Genomic DNA, 20,699 nt, shown 5'->3' with positions numbered 1-20,699 from the left:
CTTTCTGAAACCAAGCATTTTTCCCCCTCATGAAATGCTCATGGTTGTTTTCCTGTGGAAAAGAAATCAAAACCTAAGGTGTAAAGTGAGAGGGGAGAGATTTAAAAGAAATCTGAGAGGCAGCTTCCTCACACAGAAGGTGGTCAGTATATCGCAGTGGGGAAGAAGTTGTGGTTGCACTTTGAGGTGTGTGGTTTTAGGCTCCTATACCTCCTGCCTGATGGAGGAGATGGAATGGTTTAGATGCTGATGTCCTTGATGACAGATGTCGTCTTCCTGAGGCGTCACCTCTTGTCTTATTTGTGTACAGTTTTTCATAAATTCTGTTGTAGTTTTTATTTTCCTGTTAATGCCCACAAGAAAATGAATATGTACTTTGGTAATAAATTTACTTTGATTTTGACTTTGTAGGTGTCCTGTCTGGTGGGGAGAGATGTACCCCCGATAGAACTGGGCTGAGTCCCCCACTCCTGCATTCCTGTACGATGGATTTTCCATACCAGGCCGAGATGTGACCAGTCACAATGCTCTCCACTGTACACACATTGACGTTTGTCAGAGTCTTCAATGGCATGCCAAACCTCCTTTCGTATCAAAGTCCTGCAATATGACTGCTCCAGGTGACAGCCATTCTTTACGCATTCAGGCTCTACCTCACGTCTCCTGCTGTAGTTTTTTTTCACTGATTCTATTGTTCTACTGTGCCCGCAAGAAAACAAATCTTGGGGTAATATATGGTGACGTATATTTGATAATACTTTGATAATGAATTTACTTCAAACTTTTCCCATCCTGATGACATGTAATGAGCTCTTCTGGCCTGTGCATGGCGCCAGAGAGCATTGGTTGCCACAGTTTTTAGAGCACCCAAATTGGTTAATTATTGTTTAATAAGAGTCATTAATTGTTTAGAGTTGTTTGTGTTTTTTTTCTCAAGCGACTCGCTCTTTGTAATGGGGCTTTCTGTTTAAGCATGTTATGTTTATTTTGATAGCCTTGGGGATTCCGACATTCTTGTATTGTTTAAGTGGACGCCCGATTAGTGCTAATCGCGGGGTCCAAGTTTTGAGAATGTTACTCTCACTGTGTTGCTAGGCCGAGCCATCAATGTTCTTTAGGAATTATCATGAATTAACTCTCATCGCTGTCTCTACTCTCATCGTCTGTCTTTCCTCTGCACTTGGGTTCTGATATTGCCAGCGTACATTGTGACATGAAGGGTCTCAGCTGGAAAGTTGACTGTTAATTCCCCTCCATAGATGCTGCCTGTCCTGCTGATTTCCTCCAGCATTCTGAGGTGTTTTTCTTTATATTTTTTTCTCTATTCCTGCAACTTATTCCCTCTCCCTGCAACTTATTCCCTCTCCCTAACCCTGACCAACTCTCCCAATGCTCTTGCCATCCTTTTGCACCAGGAGTAATTTTCAGCAGCCAATGGTTTTGTGGGATGAACTTGGAGCCCACACGATCACAGGGACTCCACAAAGAGGAGCTCTGGGGCCAGGATTGAACTTCGGTCCCTGGAGGCGTGTAGCAGGAACGCTTACTGCTGTACCACTATGCTGTCCTACTTACGAAGAGAGTCAAGGCAGATGAATAGACGGAGATTTCAGTCTACATAACTCTTTGTGAAATGCCTGACCTCTCCAACAGCCCCCAGTACTCAACAAGTTATGTTTGGCTCATGAAAGAGGGAGCAAAGGAGGGTCGCACTGTTATCAGACTTCTATCACGTCTGTCAGAGGAACAAGAGGCTCTGCAAACCAGTCTATCATGAAAACCAGCCTCCAATCCATTGACTGTCTACATCGCCCACTGCCTTAGCAAAGCAGCCAACACAATCAAGGCCCCACCCATCCTAGACATTCTGTCTTCTCCCACTCCTGTCGAGCAGGAGATGCAAAAGTCTGAAAGCAGGTACAACCAGGCTCAAGGACAGCTTCTATTCATAGTCATAGTCATAATCATAGTCATACTTTATTGATCCCAGGGGAAATTGGTTATCATTACAGTTGCCCATAAATAATAAATAGTAATAAAACCATAAATAGTTAAATAAGAATATGTAAATTATGGCAGGGAATAAGTCCAGGACCAGCCTATTGGTTCAGGGTGTCTGACCTGCTGTTATAACACTCTTAGAAGATCCTCTGGTGTGATAAAGATGTACACTTGATCTTCTAATGTATCTCATCATGGTCTTACCCCTCATTTACCTGCTTACCTCTGTGACTGGAAAGAGATTAGTTTTATTTGTCACATCTACGTTGAAACATACAGTGAAATGCCTTATTTGCATCAAATCAATTCAACAAGGATTGTGCTAGGCATTCTGCAAGTGTCACCACACCTCTGATGCCCACAGATCACTGATCCTAAGCAGTAGGAAACTAGAGCAGCTGAATCTAGTTTTATAAAATGTCGACTGTTTATTCCACTTCATAGATCCCATAGGTGCTTGACTGGCATTTTTATATGCATGTCATAATGCTTAATGTTGTCGATATACTTATTTATGAGAATAAATTTGACTAGCAATAAAATTTGTAGATTCAAATAATTGTATCGAGCTTCATTCTAGACCGCTGGTGAAGATCTTTACCAAATGAAATCCAAATTATGTACAGAATGATTCCTATTGCTGTATTCCGAGGCAAATGCTTCATAAAAAAACTCCTGCAGAAGTAGCACAAAGCCACATAATTTGAACTTCTGCACATTAGCTATGGTCCATGGGGGCCCTTAGCTTTGCGTAATGATTCGTGCCTTGCCCTGCTATCTTACATAACTCCTTCATCACATTAAACCTTTATGCTGGCTGCTGTTTCTCTAACTTTACCAGGTATAAATACATTCAACAGCCACTTCATTAGGTACAACTGTACGCATGCCAATTAATACAAATATCAAATCAGCTTTTCAATTCAATATGTGGTGTGTGGCCATGTGGTTAAGGCATTGGACTAGTGATCTGAAGGTCGTGAGTTCGAGCCCCAGCCGAGGCAGCATGTTGTGTCTTTGAGCAAGGCACTTAACAGCACATTGCTCCTGTCCACCCAGCTGAAAATGGGTACCAGCAAAATGCTGGAGGTTAACCTTGCGATAGACTGGCGTCCTAGCTGGGGGCAGTCTCGTACTCTCAGTTGTTTCACGCCATGGAAACCGGCATAAGCACTGGCCTGATGTGCTTGTAAGGCTCGGGACAGACTTTAACTTTAGCTTATCAATTCAATTCATGAAAACATGCAGATATGGTCATGAGATTCAGTTGTTGTTCAGACCAAACATCAGAATGGGGGAGAAATGTGATCTAAATTACTTTGACTATGAAATGATTGTTGGTGCCAGACAGGGTGGTTTGAGTATCTCAGAAACTGCTGATCTCCTGGGATTTTCATGCACAAACTCTAGAGTTTACAGGGAATGGTGTGAAGAACAAAAAAAAAATTCAGTGAGTCGTAATTCTGTGGGCGAAAATGCCTTGTTAATGAGAGAGGTCAGAGGAGAATGGCCAGACTGGTTCAAGCTGACAGGAGAGCGACAGTAACTCAAATAAGCATGTGTTATAATAGTGGTGTGCAGAGGAGCATCTCTGAATGCTTAACACTTCGAATCTTGAAGTGGATGGGCTACAGCAGCAGAAGACCACAAACATACACTCAGTGGCCACTTTATTCGGTGCAGTATTTCCCAATAAAGTGGCCACTGAGTATAAATTCGTCATGGTTTCAGTTATGGTTCCTTTGTGTGGAGGAAGTGCCCATGGTAACTATGGCAACATAACTTTGCAGGAATCTTATTGGTGGCAATGAAACCCCGGCACAATCCATGGATGTGAACGATGCCAAACAAATTCCTTCTTGCTCCTGGTTCAAATTACAGTTCTGGGTCACCACTGGAGGGAAACTTCCTTGGATCTATGGTCCTGGCTCATATTGTAAATTATAAACCAGTTAGTTATTGTCACGTGTCCTGAGGTGCAGTTAAAAATAAAAATAATTGATTAAACTGGAAAGGGCGCAAAAAAATATTTGCAAGGGTGTTTCCGAGACATGTAGGACAGAGTTAAAACATCATTAAGGACCCTCTCAATCCAGGCCATGCTCTCTGCTGCCATCAGGAAGGAGGTACAGGAGCCTCACGTCCCAGACCACCAGGTTCAGCAATAATTAATAGCTGTCAACCAGCAGGTTCCTGAGCCAAAGGTGATGTCTTCACTCTCCCGCAACACTGAGCTGTTCCCACAAACTACGGACCCACGTTCAAGGACTCTTCATCTCATGTTTTTGATAGTTAATGCTTATCTATTCATTACCATTATTTTACCTGCTATTTTTTCCTTTTTGTATTTGCACAATTTGTTGTCTTTTTAACATTGGTTGTTTGTCTTACTGAGTGCAGCTTTTCATTGATTCTGTTGTGCTTCTTTGTAATTACTGTGAAAGCCCACAAGAAAATGAATCACAAACAACAGGAATTCTGCAGGTGCTGGAAATTCAAGCAACACACATCAAAGTTGCTGGTGAACGCAGCAGGCCAGGCAGCATCTGTAGGAAGAGGTACAGTCGACGTTTCAGGCCGAGACCCTTCGTCAGGACTAACTGAAGGAAGAGTGAGTAAGGAATTTGAAAGTTGGAGGGGGAGGGGGAGATCCAAAATGATAGGAGAAGACAGGAGGGGGAGGGGTGGAGCCAAGAGCTGGACAGGTGATAGGCAAAAGGGGATACGAGAGGATCATGGGACAGGAGGTCCGGGAAGAAAGCCAAGGTGGGGGGGGACCCAGAGGATGGGCAAGAGGTATATTCTTTCTCTCACTCTCCTTTTTCCCTCTGTCCCTCTGAGAGTTGTTGGTGGGGCCGCTCTTGGTGTACTGTGTACTGTTTGGAACATCACGTTATAGGAAAGACTTGGATGAACTGGAAAGAATGCAGAAAAGGTTCACGAGGATGCTACCAACACTTGAGGGCTTGAGAGGCTGGCTGATAAAAGAACAAATAAAAGTCAGGATTGCTTCTCGGAAAGCAGATAATGGGGCAGCAGGGCAGTATGGTAGTTAGTGTAGCTACGACAGTGCCAGCGAGCAATCTCGCTGGAGTCTATAAGGAGTTTGCACATTCTCCCTCTAACCACGTGGGCTTCCTCTGGGTGCTCTGGTTTCCCCCCACTTCACAAAGGCATACAGGTTAGTAGGTTAATTAGTCACAAATATAATTGGGTAGCACAGATCACTGGGCCAGAAGGGCCTATTATTGTGCTGTATCTCTACATAAAAACAAAAAAAATGTATAAAATGTTCAGGATGGATTTAATTTAAACTAAAGTTCTTTGATCAAAAGTGGTCCATTGTCAATGGGGCAATACTTAGAGATTAAAAATGTAATTGGCAAACAAACCAGTGAATAAATGGAAACAACAGGAATTCTGCAAATGCTGGAAATTCAAGCAACACACATCAAAGTTGCTGGTGAACGCAGCAGGCCAGGCAGCATCTCTAGGAAGAGGTGCAGTCGACGTTTCAGGCTGAGACCCTTCGTCAGGACTAACTGAAGGAAGAGTGAGTAAGGAATTTGAAAGTTGGAGGGGGAGGGGGAGATCCAAAATGATAGGAGAAGACAGGAGGGGGAGGGGTGGAGCCAAGAGCTGGACAGGTGATAGGCAAAAGGGGATACAAGAGGATCATGGGACAGGAGGTCTGGGAAGAAAGACAAGGTGGGGGGGACCCAGAGGATGGGCAAGGGGTATATTCAGAGGGACAGAGGGAAAAAAAGGAGAGTGAGAGAAAGAATGTGTGTATAAAAATAAATAACGGATGGGTTACGAGGGGGAGGTGGGGCATTAGCGGAAGTTAGAGAAGTCGATGTTCATGCCATCAGGTTGGAGGCCGAAGAAAATGAATCTCAGGGTTGTATATTGTAACATATATACAACTTGATAATAAATTCACTTCAAATTAACTTTGACTTGTAGGGCTAGGACTTTATTCCTTGGAATGTAAAGGACTGAGGGGTGATGTTCTTGAGGTATATAAAATCAGAGACATCGTGGAGGAATTAGTGCGGATGGAAGCCAGAAACAGGAAGGGAGCAACACCACAGCTGAGATTGTCCAGCATTTCATTAGTGTTGCTCCCAAGTTTCCAGCTTCAGCAGAAACTCTTGCATTTAATATAAACATAAGCTTGAATGAGAGAGATAAGAACAGAGTCCAAGGTTCACTTTCAAGGACTCTTTACAACTCATGTTCCCAGTACTTTTTTTAGTCAGTTTGTCTTCTTTTGCACATTGGTTGTTTGTCTGTGTATGCATAATTGTTTCATAAATTTTAATGTATTTCTTTTTTCCTGTAAATGCCCATGAGAAAATTAATCTCAGGCTAGCATATGGTAATGTACCGTATATGTACTTTGAAAATTGTTTTGCTGTTGTTATTTTGTTGCTTGTTGTGTTCTAGGTTGATCTGTTGAACATTGCCAGGAAGCTACTGCAGGTTGATGCCGGAATGTGTGACAATAATTGTGGGCTGCCCCCTTCTCATCATTAGGTGTGTTGGTTGTTAACACAAATGATGCATTTCACTGTCTGTTTTGATGTACACATGATGAACAAACTTGAATTTCAAAATGGGACTTGCTCAAGTAGACAACTTGGTTAGCATGAATGGGTTGGGCCAAAGGGCCTGCTCCCACACTGTATAAGTCCCATTTGCACATAAAACCATCAGATATAGGAGCAGGATTAGGCCATTTGGCCCATCGAGTCTGCTCCACCATTTCATCTTGGCTGATCCACTTTTTCCTCTCAGCCCCAATCTCCTCCCTTTTTCTTGTATTCCTTCCTGCCCCAACTAAGCAAGAATCTATCAACTTCTGCCTTAAATACATATATGAAGACTTGGCCTGCACCGTTGTCAGTGGCAACAAATTCCACAGATTCACCACTCGCTGGCTAAAGAAATTCCTCCTCGTCTCTATTCTAAAAGGACACCCCTCCATTCTGGAACTGTGGACTAGGAAACAGAAAAAGTTCAAAGATTCATTTTATTGTCGAAGTACACATGTACAATACAAATTGGATATTTGTCTTCTCTAGATAGCCATGAAATACAGAAAGACCTTGGGTGTTGATGAAAGAAAAGACATCAAACCCCCCCCCCCACCAGCTCGAAAAAGAAAAGAAACAAAACTCACAGACCCCAAAAATACCCCTCTCCCACGCAGCAAAAAAGCAGCGACAGTAACAATCCCCGACCCCCTCACTCGCAGAAAAGAACAGCAACTGCAGCAGCAAAGCCCCAACCCCCGGTTACTCACAACACTTTAACAAATCACCCACCCTCCAGCTGAAGGAAACCAATATAGAGTACAGTCCAATAACGACACAAATCTCAGAATATCACAAACTTATTCATCTGCATACAAAGAGAGCAGCCATAGGAGCTCTCTCCTTCCATACAGACTGACCACCAACCCAGGTCCGAACACTGCTGATCCACGGTCGAACACGCCAATCCGGCTGCTAAACCCCTCTGCGTCCTCACTACGTCCACTCTATCAAAGCCTCTCACTATTCAATAGGTTTCAATTAGAAACATAGAAACATAGAAAATAAGTGCAGGAATAGGCCATTCGGCCCTTCGAACCTGCACCGCCATTTATTATGATCATGGCTGATCATCCAACTCAGAACCCCGCCCCAGCCTTCCCTCCATACCCCCTGACCCCCGTAGCCACAAGGGCCATATCTAACTCCCTCTTAAATATAGCCAATGAACTGGCCTCAACTGTTTCCTGTGGCAGAGAATTCCACAGATTCACCACTCTCTGTGTGAAGAAGTTTTTCCTAATCTTGGTCCTAAAAGGCTTCCCCTCTATCCTCAAACTGTGGCCCCTCGTTCTGGACTTCCCCAACATCGGGAACAATCTTCCTGCATCTAGCCTGTCCAATCCCTTTAGGATCTTATACGTTTCAATCAGATCCCCCCTCAATCTTCTAAATTCCAACGAGTACAAGCCCAGTTCATCCAGTCTTTCTTCATATGAAAGTCCTGCCATCCCAGGAATCAATCTGGTGAACCTTCTTTGTACTCCCTCTATGGCAAGGATGTCTTTCCTCAGATTAGGGGACCAAAACTGCACACAATACTCCAGGTGTGGTCTCACCAAGGCCTTGTACAACTGCAGTAGTACCTCCCAGCTCCTGTACTCAAATCCTCTTGCTATAAATGCCAGCATACCATTCGCCTTTTTCACCGCCTGCTGTACCTGCATGCCCACTTTCAATCACTGGTGTATAATGACACCCAGGTCTCGTTGCACCTCCCCTTTTCCTAATCGACCACCATTCAGATAATAATCTGTTTTCCTATTTTTGCCACCAAAGTGGATAACTTCACATTTATCCACATTAAATTACATCTGCCATGAATTTGCCCACTCACCCAACCTATCCAAGTCACCCTGCATCCTCTTAGCATCCTCCTCACAGCTAACACTGCCACCCAGCTTTGTGTCATCCGCACACTTGGAGATGCTGCATTTAATTCCCTCATCCAAGTCATTAATATATATTGTAAACAACTGGGGCCCCAGCACTGAGCCTTGCGGTACCCCACTAGTCACTGCCTGCCATTCTGAAAAGGTCCCGTTTATTCCCACTCTTTGCTTCCGGTCTGCTAACCAACTCTCCACCCACACCAATACCTTACCCCCAATACCGTGTGCTTTAAGTTTGCACACTAATCTCCTGTGTGGGACCTTGTCAAAAGCGTTTTGAAAATCCAAATATACCACATCCACTGGTTCTCCCCTATCCACTCTACTAGTTACATCCTCAAAAAATACTATGAGATTCGTCAGACATGATTTTCCTTTCACAAATCCATGCTGACTTTGTCCGATCATTTCACCGCTTTCCAAATGTGCTGTTATCACATCCTTGATAACTGACTCCAGCAGTTTCCCCACCACTGACGTTAGGCTAACCGGTCTATAATTCCCCGGTTTCTCTCTCCCTCCTTTTTTAAAAAGTGGAGTTACATTAGCCACCCTCCAATCCTCAGGAACTAGTCCAGAATCTAACGAGTTTTGAAAAATTATCACTAATGCATCCACTATTTCTTGGGCTACTTCCTTAAGCACTCTAGGATGCAGACCATCTGGCCCTGGGGATTTATCTGCCTTCAATCCCTTCAATTTACCTAACACCACTTCCCTACTAACATGTATTTCGCTCAGTTCCTCCATCTCACTGGACCCTCTGTCCCCTACTATTTCTGGAAGATTATTTATGTCCTCCTTAGTGAAGACAGAACCAAAGTAATTATTCAATTGGTCTGCCATGTCCTTGCTCCCCATAATCAATTCACCTGTTTCTGTCTGCAGGGGACCTACATTTGTCTTTACCAGTCTTTTCCTTTTTACATATCTATAAAAGCTTTTACAGTCCGTTTTTATGTTCCCTGCCAGTTTTCTCTCATAATCTTTTTTCCCCTTCCTAATTAAGCCCTTTGCCCTCCTCTGCTGAACTCTGAATTTCTCCCAGTCCTCAGGTGAGCCACTTTCTCTGGCTAATTTGTATGCTTCTTCTTTGGAATTGATACTATCCCTAATTTCTCTTGTCAGCCACGGGTGCACTACCTTCCTTGATTTATTCTTTTGCCAAACTGGGATGAACAATTGTTGTAGTCCATCCATGCAACCTTTAAATGCTTGCCATTGCATATCCACCGTCAATCCTTTAAGTGTCATTTGCCAGTCTATCTTAGGTCACCACTCATTCTGAATTCTAGTGAATGCACGCCCAGAGCTATCAGACAGTCTTCATGTGACAAACTGTTCAATCCTGGAATCATTTTGGTGAACCTCCTTTGAACAACAGCGAAGGCAAATGTCCCGGGCCATCAGAGAGGCAAAGCGTGCACATGCCCAGTGAATCCACAACCACTTCCAGGACAGCAACGACAGGCGGCGCATGTGGAAGGGCATTCAGGACATCACCAACTACAAGACAACACCACCTGCCTGTGCTGGTGATGCCTCCCTCCCAGATGCATTGAACAACTTCTACGCTCGTTTTGAGGCAGAAAATGATATGGCGGCGAGGAAGACCACCCCTCCTCCAAACAACCAGGTGCTGTGTCTTACTGTGGCCGATGTGAGGAGAACCCTGTGCAAGGTCAACCCACAGAAGGCTGTTGGACCAGACAATATTCCTGGCAGGGTGCTTAAAGGATGTGCAGACCAGCTAGCAGAGATTCTCACTGACATCTTCAACATCTCCCTGAGCAGTGCCATCGTTCCTACGTGCTTCAAGGCCACCTCCATTATCCCCATGCTGAAGGAGTCTTCACTGTCCTGCCTCAACGACTACCGTCCCGTCGCACTCACATCCATCATCATGAAGCGTTTCGAGAGGCTTGTCATGAGACTCATCAAGACCCTGCTGCCCCCCTCACTGGACCCCGTGCTGTGCTGCAACACACAGCTCGAACCACATCATCAAGTTCGCCGATGGTGGGTCTCATCAGCAAGAACGATACAGAGAGGAGGTGCAGCGACTAACGGACTGGTGCAGAGCCAATAACCTGTCTCTGAATGTGAACAAAACAAAAGAGATGGTTGTTGGCTTCAGGAGGACATGGAGCAACCACTCTCTGCTGAAATTGACGACTCCTCCATAGAGATCGTTAAGAGCACCAAATTTCTTGGTGTTCACCTGGCCGAGGATCTCACCTGGTCCCTCAACACCAGCTCCATAGCAAAGAAAGACCAGCAGCGTCTCTACTTTCTGCGAAGGCTGAGAAAAGTCCATCTCCCACTCCCCATCCTCACCACATTCTACAGAGTTTGTATCGAGAGCATCCTGAGCAGCTGCATCACTACCTGGTTCAGAAATTGCACCATCTCGGACCGTAGGACCCTGCTGCGGATAGTGAGGTCAGCTGAGAAGATCATTGGGGTCTCTCTTCCCGCCATTACAGACATTTACACCACACGCTGCATCCGCAAAGCAAACAGCATTATGAAGAACCCCACACACCCCTCATACAAACTCTTCTCCCTCCTGCCATCTGGCAAAAGGCACCGAAGCATTCGGGCTCTCATGACCAGACTGTGTAACAGTTTCTTCCCCCAAGCCATCAGACTCCTCAATACTCAGAGCCTGGACTGACACCAACCTACTGCCCTCTACTGTGCCTATTGTCTTGTTTATTATTTATTGTAATGCCTGCACTGTTTTGTACACTTTGTGCAGTCCTGGGTAGGTCTGTAGTCTAGTGTAGTTTCTGTGTTGTTTCATATAGCACCATGGTCCTGAAAAACGTCTAGTTTTTACTGTGTACTGTACCAGCAGTTATGGTCGAAATGACAATAAAAAGTGACTTGACTTGAACTCTCTCCAGTTTCAGCACATCCCTTCTAAGATAAGGGGCCCGAAGCTGCTCACGATACTCCAAGTGAGACCTCATCAGTGCTTTATAACGTCTCAACATTACTTCCTTGCTTTTATATTCTAGTCCTCTTGAAATGAAAGCTAACATTACATTTGCCTTCCTCACCACAGACTCAACTTGCAAATTAACCTTTAGGGAATCTTGCACAAGGGCTCACAAGCCCATTTGCATCTCAGATTTTTGTATTTTATTGCCATTTAGAAAATAGTCAACCCTTTAATTTCTTCTACCAAAGTGCATGATCATACACTTCCTGACACTGTTCCATCTGCCACATCTTTGCCCATTCTTCAATTCTAAGTCTTTCTGTAGCCTCCCTACTTCCTCAGAACTACCTGCCCCTCCACCTATCTTCATATCGTCTGCAAACTTGGCAACAAAGCCATCAATTCCATCATCCAAATCATTAGTGTAGCATAAAAAGAATTGGTCCCAACGCAGGTCCTGTGGAACACCACTAGTCACTGACAGCCAACCAGGAAAGGGTCCCTTTATTCGCACTCTTTGCTTCCTGCCAATCAGTCAATAGTTTTATCCATGCTAGAGTCTTTCCCATAATACCATGGGCTTGTAGCTGGTTAAGCACATGAGAAATTAGAAATAGGAGCAGGAGTAGTCCATCTGGCCCATCGAGCTTGCTCCACCATTCAATAATGATCTGGTCATGGACTCATCTCCATCTACCTGCCTTTTCCCTACAACCTTTAATTCGCCTACTATGCAAAAACCTATCCAACCTTGTCTTAAATATATTTACTGAGGTAGCCTGTACTGCTTCATCAGCAGAGAATTCCACAGATTCTGGGAAAAGCAGTTCCTCCTCAACTCCGTCCTAAATCTACACCCTCAATCCTGAGGGTATGTCCCCTAATTCCAGTCTCACCTATCAGTGGAAACAACTTTCCTGCCTCTATCTTATCTATCCCTTTCATAATTTTATATGTTTCTATAAGATCTCCAGCAACCTCTTGTGTGGCACCATGTCAAAGGCCTTCTGAAAATCCAAGTACACAACATCAGCCAATTCTCCTTGTCTATCCTGCTTGTTATTTTTCCATTGAATTCCAACAGATATGTCAGGCAGGATTTTTCCTTTAGGAAACCATGCTGATGACAGCCTGTTTTATCATGTGCCTCTAAGTACCCCAAAACCATATCCTTAACAATTGCCTCCAACATCTTCCCAGCCACTGTGGTCAGACTAACTGGCCTACGGTTTCATTTCTTCTGCTTCTTTCCCTTCTTGAAGAGTGGAGTGACATTTGCAATTATCCAGTCTTCTGGAACCATCCAGAATCTAGTAATTCTTGAAAGATCATTACTAATGCCTCCACAGTCTAATCAGTCACCTCTTTCAGTAGCGTGGGGTGTACACCATCTGGTTCAAGTGACTTATCTACCTTCACACCTTTCAGTTTCCCGAAAACCTTCTCTCAGGCACGGTAAGTTGACACACTTGATGACCCCTGACACCTGCAACTTCCACCATATTGCTAGTGTCTTCCACAGTGAAGACTGAAGCAAAATACTATTCAGTTCAGCTGCCATTTCCCTTGTCCCCATTACTACCTCTCTAGCATCGATTTCCAGTGGTCCAATATCCACTCGCGCCTCTCTTTTACACTTTACATATCTGAAGAAGCTTTTGGTATCCTCTTTAATATTACTGGCTAGCTTACTTTCATATTGAATCTTTACCTTCTTAAAGACTTTTTAGTTGCCTTCTGTTGGTATTTAAAAGCTTCACAATCCTCTAACTTCCCACTAATTTTTGCTGTATTATATGCCCTCTCTTTGGCTTTTTTGTTGGTTTTGACTTCTCTTGTTAGCCATGGTTGTGTCATTTTTCCTCTAGAATACTCCTTCCTCTTTGGGATATGTATACATCCTGTGCCTTCCAAATTGCTTCCAGAAATTCCAGCCATTGCTGCTCTGCTGTCATCCCTGCCAGTGTTCTTTTCCAATCAATTCTGGCCAGCTCCTCTCTTGTGCCCTTTACTCCATTGTAATACTGATACATCTGGCTTTAGCTTCTCCTTCTCAAATTTCAGGGTGAATTCAATCATATTATGATCATTTTTTCCTAAGGGTTCTTTTATCTTAGGCTCTCTAATCAATTCCAGTTTATTGCACAACCTCCGATCCAGAATTGTTGATCCTCTAGTGGGCTCAACCATGCGCTGTTCTGAAAAGCCATCTAGTGGGCCCTCTGGAAACTCACCCACATGGAATCCAGCACCAACCTGATTTTCCCATTCTACCTGCATATTGAAGTTCCCCATGACTCCTGTAACTTTGCCCTTTTTGGCATAGTGGAACAGTAATTCACTTCACTTTTGGCTCTAATGTACCACCTTCACTGTGCACTATGTAATCTCTTTTACAATTGAGAGGTAGATTTGGGGACAATTTCCACACTGTATTTACTCCATTTACAGGTGATAAATTCAGTCCATGAACATATAATGAATAAGTCTGAATCTAATCGTCAAACTTTGCGAGAGTTGTTCAGGTTTCTGGGGTCGGTACATCTTACTGAATTTCAGATCAAAAGCAGAAAATGGTAGAAATACTCAGTAGGACAGACAGCATCCATGCTGAGTTAATAATTCAGGCTGCTGACCCCTTATCAGAACTAATTCTGGTGAATTATCAGTAGGCCGACTTAGTTATCTCTATATCAGAATTAGAATTAGGTTTAATTCTTTCTTCCTTTTCAAATCTTTTTATTGTATATATACAGGAAAAATAACATGAGTACATTGAAGTAAGAACGCTTACAATGCCTCAAAAAAAACCATCATCTTAAAGATTGAAACCAAAATTTTGTGATAACAATAAAAAACCTACTAAGCAGGAAAGTGAGAAAAAAAAAGAACCCATTAGGCGTACAACTCTGGAGCCATGCGTCATACAAAAAGCTTCTAAAAATAAACATCAAACCGCCAGCAAGAAAAGAAAATATACTAAAAGAATTTACAATTAGATCGTGGAAAAATTATATCAATTAACTCAAATGATAATAACGACTGCCGCAATGAGGCCACACTCAGGTTGGAGGAGCAACACCTTATATTCCACTTGGGTAGGCTGCAATCTGATGGCATGAACATTGATTCCTCAAACTTCTGGTAATTGCACCCCCCTTTCCTCATTCCCATTTCCCTCTCTCACCTCATCTCCTTAGCTGCCCATTATCTCCCTCTGGTTCTCCTCCCCCTTCCTTTTCTTCCATGATTTTCTACCCTCTCCTATCAAATTTTCCTTCCTCCAGCCCTTTATCTCTTTCACCAATCAACTTCCCAGCTCTTTACTTCACCCTTCCCCCTCTCCCGGTTTCACCTATCACCCGCCACCTTGTACACCTTCCTTCCCTTCCTCCTGCCTCCCCCGACCTTCTTAATCTGACTTCTTCCCCCTTCCTTTCCAGTCCTGACGAAGGGTCTCGGCCCGAAACATCCAGCTGTTTACTCTTTTCTATAGATGCTGCCTGGCCTGCTGAGTTCCTCCAGCATGTTGTGTGTGTTGCTTTGGATTTCCAGCATCTGCAGCTTTTCTCGTCTTTATTATACATTTTGTGCTGTGTTAACTGTTTTACACCTTGGTCCCAGAGAAATTATGTGTATGGTTGAATGATGATAAACTTCAACTGGAACTTAAGACCAGAAGTCTATAAGACACTGGAGCAGAGTTAGGCCATTTGGCCAATTGAGAGTGCTCCCCCATTTTACCATGGCTGATACATTTTCCCTCTCAACCCCATTCTGCTGCCTTTACCCCACAACCTTTCACGCCCTGACTAATCAAGAATCTATCAATCTCTGCCTTCAATGCACCCAATGATCTGGCCTCCACAGCTACCTCTGGTAATGAGTTTCATAGATTCTCCACCCTCTGGCTAAAGAAATTCCTCGTCATCTCCATTCTAAATGGATGTCTCTCCATTCTGAGGCTGGACCCTCTGGTCCTGGACTCCCCACCATAGGAAACATCCTCTCTATGTCCACTCTATCAAGACCTTTCAACATTCGATAGGTTTCAATGAGATCCTCCCTCATTCTTACAAGTTCCAGTGAGTACAGGCCTAGAGTCATCAAGCACTCCTCATATGATAATCTTGCAAACATCCTCTGAACCCTCTCCAATCTCAGCACATCCTTCATAGGTAAGGAGCCCAAAACTGCTCATAGTACTCCGTGAGGCCTCACCAGTGCCTTATAGAGCCTCAGAATTACATCCTTGTTTTTATATTGTCATTCTCTCTAAATGAATGCTAACATTGCATTTGCCTTCCTCACCACCAGCTCAACCTGCAAGTTAACCTTTAGGGAATCCAGCACGAGAACTCCCAAGTCCCTTTGCACCTCAGATTTTTTAAATTTTCTGTTCCTTCTACCAAAGAGCATGACCGTGCACTTCCCGACACTCCATTCCATCTGCCACTTCTCAGTTGTTCTAGAAGGAAAAGCCTCACCCGAAGAACAGATGTGGCAGAGACGGAGGAACTGAAAGAAGGGAATTACGTTTTTACAAGTGACAAGGTGGGAGGAGGTATAGTCCAGATAGCTGTGAGAGTTAGTGGGATTATAAGAGATATCAGTAGAAAGACTGTCTCCAGAGATGGAGACAGAGGGATAGAGAAAAGGGAGAGAGGTTTAGGAAATGGACCAAGTAAATAATGGTGAAAGTTGGAGGCAAATAACGGTGGAAGTTGATGACATCGCCGAGCTCCACCTGGGTGAGGGAAGCAGCACAAATGCAGTCATCCATGTAGCATAGGAGGAGTTGGGGAGCAATGCCGGTGTAGGCTTGGAACATGGACTGTCCCACGTAAGTGACGAAAAGGTAGGCATAGCTGGGACCCATGTGAGTGCCCATGGTACACCTTTGATTTGAAGGAAGTGGGATGATCCGAAGCAGAAGTGGTTGAAGTTGGTCGTGGAGAAAGTTGTTTCCCCTGGTAGGTGAGACTAGAACTAGGGGACTTAGCCTCAACGTTCGGGGGAGTAGATATAGGATGGTGACGAGGAGGAACAGCTTTTCCCAGAGAGTGGTGAATCTGTGCAGTTCTCTGCCCAATGAAGCAGTGGAGGCTACCTCAGTAAATATATTTAAGACAAGGTTGGATAGGTTTTGCATTGTAGGGCAATTAAGGGTTATGGGGAAAAGGCAGGTAGGTGGAGATGAGTCCATGGCCAGATCAGCCAGGATCATATTGAATGGCAGAGCAGGCTCGACAGGACAGATGACCTACTCGTGCTCCTATTTCTTACGTTCTTATGTTCTTATGGGGGGGGGATCTGATTGGGTCTGTTGTCCAGAAAGAAGGGATGGGGGATGGAAGTATATAGGGACTGGACATCCATAGTGAAAATGAGACGATTGGGGTGAGGGAACTTAAAGTCATTGATAAGATCGAGAGCATGTTGAAGTGTCAGGGATGTACTGTGGGTAGAAAGGGGCTGAACCAGGGGGATAACTCAAAGTCAATGTATGCAGTCAGATGTTCTGTGGGCAGGAACAAGCAGAAACAATGGGTCTACATGGACAGTCAGGTTTCTGGATCTTGGGTAGGAGGTAGAGACAGGAGGTGCAAGGTAATGGAATTACTGTATGAGTTGGTGACATTGTCCTCTATTTGGAATAAAGGATATTTGGCCCATTGAGTCTACTGATTTATTATCCCTCTCAACCCCATTCTCCTGCCTTCTCTCTGTAACTATTACTAATAAAGAACCTATCAACCTCTGCTTTAAATATAGCTAATGACTTGTCCCCCCACAATGAAGTACACAGATTCACCACCCTCTCTCATCTCTGTGTTAAAGGGACGTCCTTCTATTCTGATGCTGTACACTGTGGTCCTAGACTCCCCAGCTATGGCAGGAGTTCATAACCTGGGGTCCACCAACCCCTTATTGTGCACCTCCTCTGAATTCTAATACCACAGAGAGAAGTTGTGCTCCAAGTGGTTATTAAAAGGGGCACTGTGCATTCACCTCCTTATCTCATCAGACTTGTTGGATTCTTTGTGATTAAACTCATGACTGTTGAGGAACGGTGACCAAGGGAACTCGGAGGTGAGTTAAGGGACCTGCTGGGAAATGGCTTTCACCCAATAAATGCCATTTTTTGAACACAGGCTTAGCAACTTATGAGGACAGTTTGTTTCAGGTTGATTGACATAGAGTGAGGAACGCTGCGATCCCAAGCATTGTCAGTCAGGGAGTGTAGCCTAATAGAAATCAATTAACCATTTCAGGATGAACTGTTTAGAACGTAGAACACAAAACAATACAGCCAACGGAGAGGCCCCTCACGCCATAATGTCTCTGCTAATCATTATACTAATGTAACAGAATCCTATCGACCTGCACAAGATCCATACACCCCCATTCCCGGCCTGGTTACGTCTCTGTTTAAATGTCCCATTAATATTTCTGTCATACCTGCCTACAGCAGTTCACCTGACAGCTCGTTCCATGCACAGAGTGCTACTTTTTGTAAAAAACACAAATCATAAACAATGTTCCCTTTAAAATGTACACACACACACACACACACACATCTTTTGCTATGTGCAAAAGTTTGTCACCCTCTACCTCAACACGATCGGACACAATCACATTTCCTTTTCTGGTTTTTGATGTGGATGGTGTTGACAATATGGAGTCTGTGATGATATGTCTGCAGATTTCAGAACTGGCTTATTTATACCATTTTTAATTGAAGAAGTTATTGATCCATTATGTCAAATTCCAAAGAAGCAAAGAGCATGAAGCGCAAAAGAACTACTCGTTCATTTAAAGTGGATCAGCCATGATTGAATGGCGGAGCAGACTAATTCTGCTCCAATGTCTTATGATCTCATTATCCTTAGAATAGCTTCAGGTTTACTTCCTCTTGAAAATTCAGTGCATGCATATTGTCACCAATGGGCAAAAAATTGCACAGCACAAGATTTGTGTGCACACTAGTCATTACAAATTAGAGGGGATATTGCCTCAAATCTCTTCTAAACTTTCTCCCTCTCACCCTCTCACCTTAAAACTATGTCTAGTAGTTGTCATTTTCCCCATGGGAGACTCTGACTGTCTACCCTATCTATGTATAGTAGTTGTCATTTTCCCCGTGGGAGACTCTGCCTGTCTACCCTATCTATGCCTCTCATCATTTTGTGGTCTTTTATCAGGTTGTCCCTCAGCCTCCGACGCACCAGTGAAAACCATCCCAGCTCGTCAAATCTCTCATGGATAATACTCTCATCCAGACAACATCCCAGCGACCCTTTCCTGCACCCTCCCCAGAGCCTCCACTTTCTCCCTGTAATGGGACAACCAGAATTATTTCACAGAATAATTCATTTGAATTTGCTGACACCAAAAAACCAAGACAGTATGGTGTTGGTTCTGGTGATATTGATCGGGTGCTTCTTCAGAAGTCAGGATTGAGGCATAAAATTTGGTGATTGTGGACATTTTATTAAGTGTTACAAGAACGAAGAAATATAAGTCATGGTCGTCACATACTCAAACGAGAGATGGGCAACATTCCAGTAATAAAAATTAACTGGATTCAGAAAGAGACTGAATACTACAATTACTGGGAAATTTACTGAACAATTACATGTACATGATTGAATCTGTTGTATCTGACAATGACAGTTAGATCTGTGCTGTTCTTCAATCTCCCCATTACTACATGGGTTTCCTCCTGGTGCTTTGGTTTCCTCCTATGGTCCCAAGACATACTGGTCGGTAGGTTAGCTGGTCATTGTAAATTGACATTGATTAGTCTAGGATTAAATGGGGGGTTGTTGGGCGATGTGGCTCAAAAGGTTGGATGGCCCTGCATCTCAATCAATCAATAAATTAATCAAGGAAAGAATGAATAAATAGATAAATAATAGAATAAATAAAAAATAGAGAGAGTACAGAGAAGATTTACTAGAATGTTACCTGGGTTTCATCTCCTAAGTTACAGAGAAAGGTTGAACAAGTTGGGAACAATTCCTTGGAGCGTAGAAGGTTGAGGGGGGACTTGATAGAGGTATTTAAAATTATGAGGGGGATTGATAGAGTTGACATGGATAGGCTTTTTCCAGTGAGAATGGGGGAGATTCAAACAAGAGGACGTGAGTTGAGAGTTAAAGGGCAAAAGTTTAGGGGTAACATGAGGGGGAACTTCTTTACTCAGAGAGTGGTAGCTGTGTGGAACGAGCTTCCAGCAGAAGTGGTTGAGGCAGGTTCGATGTTGTCATTTAGAGTTAAATTGGACGGTTATATGGACAGGAAAGGAATGGAGGGTTATGGGCTGAGTGCAGATCGGTGAGACTAGGTGAGAGTAAAAGTTCAGCACGGACCAGAAGGGCCGAGATGGCCTGTTTCCGTGCTGTAATTGTTATATGATTATAAATACATACATACCAGGAAGCCCCTCTGTTGGTTGGAGTTGACCATTGATGTTGCACCCTAGCTGTCTACATGATATGCAAACCAGGATAGTAGAATATGGAAGCAAGCTGTTGCTTGTGTAACAGACTCCCCCTCTCCACACAGCGGTTGAATCCAAAGGAGCGACAGAGACCGACAGAGTTTGGCACCAGCACCGTCTCAGGAGTTGCCAGTTTGCGCCAAGCTCAATGCAGGACTGCCTTAAGGACAGCAGCTCTGGATTTTTCCCCCTCGGGTTTTACTCCTGAAGCCTTCCCGGTGAGCTGGTATAGCTACAAAGCAGCGGAGGTTTGAGATCAGAGTTTACCTTCTCCTAAATGAGCTGCCAGCCGCGGCTGAAGGCCCTACCGGCCCTTAATGTGAGCTGCATCAAGAAACCAATGTGGGAGAATTTTTACAGCAGAGAAGCAGTTGCTCTGGGGCAGTTCCAACCTCTCGACCTCAGCAGTCCAGCTCCATTGGTACAAGTAATCGTCACAACGGGAATCTTCCCTCACTGCAGAGGATAACCATGACTTCTTCTGTGCCTCAGCATGCCACTCACTCTCCAAGAAGCATTGCAAAACCACCTTCCTGGCTGTTTGATCTACACATGCTGTGCGTGGCTACTGTTTATGTGCTGCATTTTGCACTTTAGCCTCATAGGAACTATGTTTTGTTTATATATTGAACTTTTTTAAAATTTAGAGACACAGTGCAGAGCAGGCCTTTCCGGCCCAATGAGCGCCACTGCCCAGAAACCCACCAATTTAACGCTAGCCTAATCACCGGGCAATTTACAACAAACAATTAATC

The 20,699-nt window shown here is 43.9% G+C and overlaps 1 long non-coding RNA gene across 1 annotated transcript; it reads left to right on the top strand.

The window, feature by feature from the left end:
• Positions 1-426: 426 nt before the first annotated feature.
• On the top strand, positions 427-11,256 carry LOC140197186 (uncharacterized). Its single transcript, XR_011885875.1, has 4 exons — positions 427-620; positions 4,446-4,612; positions 6,451-6,540; positions 9,787-11,256. It is a non-coding gene; the product is annotated as an uncharacterized lncRNA (long non-coding RNA).
• Positions 11,257-20,699: the final 9,443 nt, after the last annotated feature.

Source organism: Mobula birostris, chromosome 5 (assembly GCF_030028105.1).
Source record: "Mobula birostris isolate sMobBir1 chromosome 5, sMobBir1.hap1, whole genome shotgun sequence".
Classification (NCBI taxonomy): Eukaryota; Metazoa; Chordata; class Chondrichthyes; order Myliobatiformes; family Myliobatidae; genus Mobula; species Mobula birostris.
This window is presented reverse-complemented; position numbering and strand designations above follow the sequence as displayed.